This window comes from Lepisosteus platostomus, chromosome 26 (assembly GCF_059453375.1).
Source record: "Lepisosteus platostomus isolate fLepPlt1 chromosome 26, fLepPlt1.hap1, whole genome shotgun sequence".
NCBI classification, from domain to species: domain Eukaryota; kingdom Metazoa; phylum Chordata; class Actinopteri; order Semionotiformes; family Lepisosteidae; genus Lepisosteus; species Lepisosteus platostomus.
Window position 1 is genome coordinate 11889546 of NC_142636.1, and position 9214 is coordinate 11898759.

Sequence of the window (9214 nt, forward strand, 5' to 3'; positions counted from 1 at the left end):
TTTGAGAAGCTACTTTAAAAGCTCTATGTAAAATAAAGAATGTGTTTCTTATGCTGTTTCGGAAATTTAGAATGAATAAAAAGTGGTTAAAAAAACATACATTCGGAGCCAGTGTCCAACAGTCTCACATACAGGAAGATGGAACTGTAACATGGTGTCCCTTACCGACCAGGCAAATAGTTAGAGCCAGAGCGATCAGCACTGTGAGGCCCAGAGCGTGGGCAGTAAGGAGCTGGAGATGAGGGAGGGCAGTGGGCTCTTCAGGGGCATCTGGGGAACCAAAGAGCCCTACTGGAAAGACAGATAATACTCCGGATCAGATCTTTTCAATGCGCCGCCTAATTTGGCAATTTCAAAATGGTCATCAGCACGCATCTTTCAAACTGTTTCGTAAAAAATTAAGGTTTTAAATCCTCGTGTTTTCGACATTGAACTGTTCGTTTGGAAAATATCGTGGCGCTCTGGAGGCAAAAGAGATTTTTTCGAAACCTTTTCAATATCAGTCAAGCGTTTCAGGTAAGGTCAGGCTTGATTGTAGCAATTCTCACAGCTGAATGATTCTGTCTCAAAGATGGTACTAAAAGTGAGATTAGAATCCAAAAGGTGACAGAACAGAATAGTTACAATACGGTAAGAGTGCAGTTTAACCTCTCACTATGTGCTTTCATCTGGTCCCTCGAGGTAAATTCCTTGTCCATTTTTGATGCATGAAATTAACTTTGGGGGCAGTGTGGTTAACTTTGCTGCCTCACGGTCCCGGGGCTCTGCATTTAGTTCCTGGGGTTGTATCTGCATAGCTTGTATGTTTTCCCCACATTCATGTGTGTTTCCTCTGGGTGCTCTTGTTTCCTCCCACAGTCCAAAGATATGCTGATAGTTTAAATGGCTTCTGGTAAAGCTGGTATGAATGTGTGTGTATGTTTGTGTTTGTGTCTGCCCTGCGATGGACTGGCATCCCATACAGGGTGTATCCCACCTTGTGCTGGTTGCTTGCCGACCCTGAATTGGATGAAGCTGTTAGAAAATAGATGGATGGGTTAGGAAATTATCCTCATCCGATCCTTACCAAATAGTTTTACTGCTAGTCCATCGAGACAAGTGAGTATATACAGTATAAGCTGTCATCAGGGTTGTGAATCAAATGTCACCCACAAAGTTCCACAGGTAACTTTGTATTACCTATTAACAGTATTTTAAATTTCCGATATAGAAACTAAATACTTTCTGTGTCTACCAGAAGGGGTGACTGGAAAACATCTGAGCCTTATGGAGAGCCACACACCAGAGATTATTACAGCCGCTGGTTTGGTACTTATTGCACAAACTACCTAGACAAATCGTATTAGACATCTTTGTTACTTACTGCCACTCTTAATTTCATGAAGCTGTAAAACACATAATGAAGGGCCAAAGGCATGATGAAACTGGTACAGGAATCATCTGACAAAGCTTAATTAGCAAAGCTTAAGAATTAGTCCAAGAATGTCATGTCATGGTAGATTTATTATGTACCATGTGTACTGGAAGTAGATATACTGTAACAGCATTACTTTCTGGCATTTCCTTCTATAGGTCATTATATACAGTAGTTCTCCTCCTATTCAGCTTTTTACAGCTGTTTAATCTAGAAATAGTTACTGTATCATTGCAAATGAAAGCACAAAAAATGCAATGCAAAACACGCAAGCCCATACAATGGATTTGCCACACAGTGCAGCAAGCAATTCATGATTCAGTAGCAGGATGAGATGGCTACAGTCCAACTCTAATCTGGACTGAAGCCAAACCTGCCACTCCCACTGGAAACATGATCACACAAGCGTGATTAGAAGCCAACTTAATGGCCCAGAGCTGGAAACAAACTTTCAGCTACTGTATGTGCTTTGTCATGCTGTGCATGCAAAAGATCATCTGCGGCACGTAGCACACAATTTCTGTCTGAGGTAACTGGGTGTCAATATTATTATTAGTAGCAGTGGTAGAGCTTGTCTGCCTGAGCCAACGTCATGTTAAAGTCAAAAGGAAATTGCTTTCATTTTCCTGCACATGTAGTATAACAGTATTCTCCAATGATCATGGATACAGAAGTTCCCTAAGATACTTAGATTTCTAAGTTCCTTGATACAGAAGGCCTAAAACGCAAAAACACAAAAAATAATAAAAACACTTATTTCAGAAGTACTGTATAATTCAAGCAAAAGTATCTGTAAATGGAGAAATAAGATTGCAAATAAAAAATTCTGGACATATCTGCCCTTAAAAAATGAGGATAAAAAATGCTTAATACGTCATACTGTACATCAGCCGTTTCCCTTTCATTGTTTCAAAATATCTCTTCCCACCTCCTGCCTGTGGTTGCTTGGAGACCTGGATGGCCACGGCCTCCTGCTCCAGTGGTCCCTCACTGGAAGGCTCTGTCAAGGGCAGAGCAGGGGCTGATGGGTGCTGCTCTGAGGGCCCGTCAACTGGAACTGAGGTCTCCTGGGACGTCCCAGCAGTGGGGGGAGCTGAAGTCATGTGCTCTGCAAGGCTGGGGTAAAGTGCCTGAAAGGGCAGAGAAGGGAGAGACACAAATGAACAAGGGATGAAAAAATCTTTGGAAAAATTGTGACCATTTTGACTGCCTCAGTTTCACTTGGGCATAACGTTATTATAACAATGTAATAAAAATCTTAGAGGGGAGTCTCTTCTTTTTCTACGTCAAGGGAACCAAATACATTGCTAGTATCAGCCAGCATCTTTCAATATTACCTCTCCATGTCACTGCAGGAGAGTAGAGATATCACCAGCATTCTGAGCCTTGATATAGTCACAGAGTCTCAGAGACTCAGCCAGTTTGGCCTTTTGTTAATAACAAAGTTGGTGTATGTGGGACACAAAGTCTTCTTGGCCTGCTGGTTCGGTTCTCTTAAGCAGTCCACACTGTGACATTCTCAACATGTCAGTTTGTCCGTTGGTCACAAACATGTCAGCGAATGCCCACTTGTGACCTCTTTGACCACTGTGTGATCGGACTGTTTTCCCTTTCATTCTGTTGCAGCACTTACTCTTTTTCCTTTACTTTATGGAAAACAAGAATTTGAACTGCGAGTATTTGTCTGTGTCTGGTGTTTAATTTGTGAACTACATTAAGAGGAATGCACTGGGAGCTCAAGGTGTTAAAAACAATACGAATCAATTTCTGGGTTACCATACAATATCTACCAGTGAATGTACTACCCCTTTAATAATATGATGCCAATACTTCACAATTAATTGCATCTGTACTGTATAGCACCTTTCACCCCAGAAGACCTCAGTGGGCACTGGATCGAAGAGGTGACCCATCCCAACCTTTATAAGAAACGTACCCTCTTACATGCCTAACATTTGATAAGAGTATCATCTATGGCTATGTTTTTACTATTATTTTAATGGAGCAGATTGATAATTTAAGTAATTTCTGAAAAGTCAGTGATTTCTGAATGGTAGTTGCAGGGCATACTTGTTTAAGCTGAAACCGGAATGAAAGGAAATTTGGGGATTTGTAGGGGCTAATATACTTAGAAACTAAGACTAAATCTATTCTTTTTTTACTTACAGAAATAAGCATGTGATTCATACAGTACACACCAGCCTGGACAACCTCTGGCAGTTAAATGACTTTAATGACCACGTGTGTCTACCACTAGAGAGAGCCAAATTGCTTCTAAAAATGTGTAAGGATGGAATTTTACTAGCTACTGTATAGAATTTCCTGAATGCTTAATTAATTGAAATGGAATGTAAGCATTCTGAAACGGGTTTACTTTATGGTTTAGCCACATATGAAAGCCTGCGTTTTTATCTTGTGTTCTGTGGTTTGTGCAAAGTTTAGTTAAAGCTACGTTCAAACTAGTTTTTGTATTGTCTTATTATAGTGTTACACAACTTGAAATAAAGCCAAGTCAGGACCACCACCTGGGCAATAAAGTAACATCAGAGTCCTGAGGGTTTTGTATGCAATAATTGATTTATTATTGGACATTATCTTGTCCTTCAGTATAATAATTACCAGTTTGAGAAAATCATTCCCAGGCCATAAATCAAATCAGGGTACAAGCAAAAGAAACTAGAGATGCACTGCTTTTACCATGTGCTTTTACTGTCAGTGCCACTGGGTGTGCTGTCACACAGGAGAACCTAGCCTGCATGCGTCTTTCAAACACTGCTACTGTATAATACAGTTCCAGAATGAAACATTTTTAATTAACTTTTTAATTATTAAATATTGCCACTGCCTCAGGATTGAAATAATTCAAATTAAAATGTAAAACAACATACACCTTGGAGTTATTTAAACTGTGCTCGTAATGGTAGCAGATAAAAAAAAAAATTAATGGAATTTAACCCCAACATTGACACTTGTGTGATTATTTCAGAGGACAATTTGTTCTATATATTTTCTATATATATATATGTTCTATATATTTTTAATGCCTTGTCTCGTAATCTTCAAGAGTTTCAAAAATGTCATTTTCTAAAACTCTCAGATTTCCTGGGCGTAGAAACCAAGTCATTCTACAGAATGGTCTGAATCACTGTAATTTCCTGCTTCCATGCTGCTGGTCAGGTAAGGATGGAAACAGTAATCTGATCTTTTTTTAAATCCTGACTAGTCATTCTGACTAAATTTTGTTAAAACTTGCAGTTGGAACTCTGCTGAATCAGAGATAAACAAGGAATACGTTCAAATTCTGATACAAAAAAATACGATTAATAAATGGGATGACCCTGGTTTTACTGTCATTCAGGAGACTCACCTCAACCATCATTCCGCAAGGATTCTCACAGGTGGGCCATTCTGAATCCCAATAGAGAAGAGTACTGGCACACTCAGGGATGATAGGCTGTTTACTTCCCTGTATCCTGTAGATCTGGCTGGACTTTAATAGCTACACATTGCAGCATTAGATAAGCAGACAGTGAAATCCACACCTGCAGAAAAATGGGATCCCTCAATATCGGTGGTCTGTAATCATCTGAGGTCAGGGTCAGGGAGGAGGGAATGATAAGATTTACAGGTTTTGGAACAGTGTTAGGACAGACAAAAAACAAAATAAACTCAAAACTAAAAACTAAAAAAAGGAATTAGCTAATGGTATACAAGGCCATTCTCACATCACATTTTTAACTAGAACTGTTATTTATAATAATAGAATTTTTGATACTCTGCTTGTTATCAGAAATGCACAACTCCAGTCGTGGAGCTCCACAATTCAGGACTCTTCACCAGCTTCTACAGGTCTGAGAAAACGTGTTACACTGACCCAGTAAAGTCAAGAATTAGATCAATTAGGCAGGTAAGAGCTCAATTACTATCCAAACACATAACACTGAAGCCATCTTGTACTGGAGCTGCTGTAATATTCAACACTTGTTTCTAATATTAATTGTTTTACTAGTAGACATACTGTAGTAGTGGTGATATTTAATGTTAGAATTAAAGTACATCTACTGTATAAGCATGTTTATATCCTTGCTGTATTTTCTGTGAAAGTCAGTAAGTAGAAGTGTAATGAAGCTGTTTATAATGTACAGTAGTAGGTCAAAGACTAGAAAGTATAGCATCACAGGGGTGAAGCCACAGGTAGACAATATGGATAATTTCTTACACTTTCCCACTATAATTTATTTCCCACTCACACCCACTATATCAGGGTCAGCAGTGTAGTTTCTGCATCCCATTGACCAATTTCTGAACAGCACGTTTTGCTGATTATAGTTATATGAAAGTTATTACAGTTATTTACTTACAGATTGTCTTAGCTTTTGTGCATTTTCTCTCTACTTTTTTTTTCTTTTCACACATCAGGTGCTGATGACTGTTAAATCTTAACTGATGGTGTGGAAGTCTGCAAAGAAACAGACAGATTAATATACAGTAGGTGTGATGGCTAAATTACTCTGTTGGCTCTGATTTCCCCTTAATTAAATAATTTCATCCTTAATTAAACTGGTGAAATCATTTCCTCTGCTGTGTCATGGGGCTGCTGGTGCACAACAGTTTCTGCACAGGTGGATGTTGCTCTTTATCGGTGAGTGAAGTGAGCATCTTGCTTTTGTAATCTGATTCAAAATCCTTTGGGGTGAAAAACAGATGAGGATGTAAACCAGTCATTGTTGTTTTGGGGTAAAACATACCTACTTTTTGGTTTTAGAAAGTTAAAAGTTAAGCTAATTTTACCACATTTTCCTAAAGCATTTAAAAAACTAAGCATAACTCTAACAAAGCAGGTCAAACTGATTTAATCCAAATGCTTTTATGTTTATGACGCAAGCTCTATTATTACTATGAGCTGTCACTAAACACATCATTACTTGTTTGGAAGAAATATAATATGCATATATACGGTATGATATCCTGATCACAGTGCAGCACTGTCTTCAAAGGAGTAAAAAATAACTTCATCATCATAATTTTTTTTCATTAATTTCCAGTTTTAAAAAAAAGTTGATGAGGGTGAGATGATTGGAATACCTACAGACCTAATTTAACCAAAACTGACACTGTTTGAAGATACAGGATCATTTTAAAGCTTTTCTGTTCAGGGTAGCATTTTGCTTTTTTTCTAGGCTCTCAGAGTAGTTTTAGTAGTAGTATACATATAAAATAACCTCTTCCTTACCTTATCATTGCAGAATCACAACTTTCACAATATCTTTCAGGGAACAGGGAGAAAAAAAAATGTTCTGCGGAATAAAAGCATCTGTGAAATCATTTACCAGAGAGTAAAATAGAATGTTCTTCACTTACGTGTTCTCTCATGCTGTATAAAACTCATTTTCTCGAGTTGACCATGGGCTGCAGGTTTCCATCTTCATCTCCTCAGAAAATATCATCACACTCTCTTTCTCTCGCTCTGAATACTGGGCTAAGAGAGCACTCTCCAGTTTCAAATTCTTTGTAACAATAGCTTCTACAAATGTGTGATGTCAGCACTGTGTTTCTTTTCAAGCAAAGGCCAAGTCGAGTTTAAGGGGAAGGGAGTAACTACCACTTTAGTGTTTTTTAATTACCCCAGTTCCATCTACAGATTGAATGTCTTTGTAATAGTCATAATGAGACACAAATTGTACTTTTTTTCAGGCCTTGCCAGCTAGATTTACACTACCACCATAACCCAACATACTATAATGTAGGTGCTGCCTCTGAATGTGGAGTAACTGATGCTGGAGTATTTTCATATCCGCTATCAATTATGGATGCTGTTAATTGTCCTGTTTTGTCATCGTCTAGCAGTAGCAAAGGCTCAGCAGGCTGCTGACTCATTCCCTTTTTTATTTTGGAGTTCAATTCAAATGTAAATGTAAGATGTCAACACAAAAATGACATATATGTCCAGTTTGTTCAGATTTGTGATTTGTGGTACATTGGAGCACTTCATCATTTGTGGTGGTTGGTATTGGTTGGTTGATAGGTGAAGTGTACTCAAAGCAGCTTGAACAGATTAGGTGGGTTACGCTATGACATCAGCAACACCTGCTGCACCAGTAATAATTAGAGCTCAGTTTGAAGTCCCATCCCAAAGACGCAGAAGTACAGGAACTCACAACACACAGGTAGTGAGGAGCAGAGGTCTTGAAACAAGACCTAGAACTTCCCTGCTGCATCTGACAGTTCTACAATTTTCTTGAGAAATGTCTCAAAGAACAAATAGCTGGAGGGAAGACCAGAGTCCTGACTGGGATGGGCTAAGAAGTAGCCAGTCATCTAGGTTATTGAGGAATGTATAATCCTCAGAGTTGCATCAGAGTTAGAATTTCATACATGCATCCTGACAATGTCCTGGGTGCCAGTCCCAAAGAAAGCGATGTAGACTATAGGAAGCACCTGCGCTGTTATAGTTAAGAGGATATAAAAATAAATGCCCTGTAGGTAAAAGCTGCAGGGTCTAATAACTTCAATTACTTACCAGATGAGCAGCATGCCATACTGTATGTGAGGGTAGATAAGTTCGATAAGATAGATTAGATAGGTTTTGATGACTTGCAGATCCAGTATTAGTCATCTCATTAGAGGTCTCGGACATGTACATTAAGTTTGTTTTGCTCGTTCAGTGCTGACTTCCAATGGATGAATATCTCTAGTGTTTTAAGTATTAAAGTATTTAAGTATTTTAAACCCACATGCCCACATGCAACCTGTGTACATGCATTTTTTGTACTGTGCTCACTGTACGGTCAGGTAGAGCCTTGATTGAGGTTTAATCAAAAGCTGGTGACAGAGACTTACTGTACAGAAAACAGTAAAAGGAGTTTATAGGAAGGTGTAAATTGAGAGGCATTGGTGGGTCTGAACTCTTTGTATTTGAGGTGTAACATGAACTCTGGCCTGCATCCAGTGTCACAACCTCCAGCTCACCTGACACCAGGTTAATCAATAATACATGCCCTTTGAGTGACTCGCTGACATCTTGCATTGCATCTGCCCACAGTCCAGGGTGTCAGATCCTGGCTAGTCTTATTCTCCAGAATGGGAATGAGATACCCCAAGGAAGAAAAAAATAAAACTACATTTTCTGTAAGCATGCACATTCAAACAATGGTATCCTGAAAATTGCACCCAGGAGTAATGATATTTGATGCGCATGAGTAATGACAGAGGGCACTGACATCTTAATGAACTTGAATTCCATGTCCTACTATGTATGTAAGTCAGTAAGCCACAACAGTCACAGAGAAATGATATGACTTATGTTGTGTAGTATTTTGGCCCACATGAATGGGTTAAGTATGATTCAATTTGATTGTGCATCAAAAAATTCCTTACACTTACAGTATACAGTATAACACTTTTCTGGACACTCCACTCAAAGCATTTTTATATGTAATGGGGACTCTCTTCCACCACCGCCAGTGTATAACCTCACCTGGATGATGGCAGTCAGAGTGCACCAGTACACTCACCACACACCAGCTCTCAGTGGAGAGGAGGACAGAGTGATGAAACCAGTTCATAGTAGGGGATTATTAGGAAGCCATGACTGATAAAAGCCAGGAGGAAATTTGGCCAGGACAAATCTACTCTTTTCAAAAAATGCCCTGGGATTTTTAATGACCACGGAGGGTCAAAACCTTGGTTTAACATCTCACATAAAGGACAGCGCCTTTTTACAGTATAGTGTCCCCATCGCTATAATGGGGCATTAAAACCCACACAGACCACAGGGTGAGCACCCCCTACTGATCCTGC